This window comes from Apaloderma vittatum, unplaced genomic scaffold (genome assembly GCF_000703405.1).
Source record: "Apaloderma vittatum isolate BGI_N311 unplaced genomic scaffold, ASM70340v1 scaffold25745, whole genome shotgun sequence".
Lineage (NCBI taxonomy): Eukaryota > Metazoa > Chordata > Aves > Trogoniformes > Trogonidae > Apaloderma > Apaloderma vittatum.
This window is the reverse complement of record NW_009715790.1, coordinates 1-412: the sequence shown is the minus strand read 5'-3', so window position 1 is coordinate 412 and position 412 is coordinate 1.

The window sequence follows — 412 nt, the reverse complement described above, 5'->3', positions numbered from 1 at the left end:
CCGTGAGTCCCCTTCTCGCCGTGGGGGGCTGTACTCAGGGGGGACGAGGGTGAAGGGTGCTGCCCTGGGCCCCGGGGGGTGGAGGGAGCTCGTGTGACCACCGCTGGGGACGTGGGAATGGGACGGGGACGTGCGTGGCTGTGTGGTTTTTGTGAGGTGTGAGCACACAGGAGAGCAGGTCCCTGCACGGGGATGGTGGCTTTGAGGGACAGGTCAGGTTTGGGCAGCCTGGGGGTACTGGTTGGGGATTTTTAGGCTGCTTTGCCTTGCTGGTGAGTCCGCAGCCATCCCGTCCCACCGGTTGCTGTGGCCTTCTGGAGAGACCAGTCCTCTCTGGATGCTGTTACCCAGGGCAGGGCCGCTCTCAAACCAGCCTTCAGTGGCACCAGGGGCAGGTCCCCGCTTTGGAGAC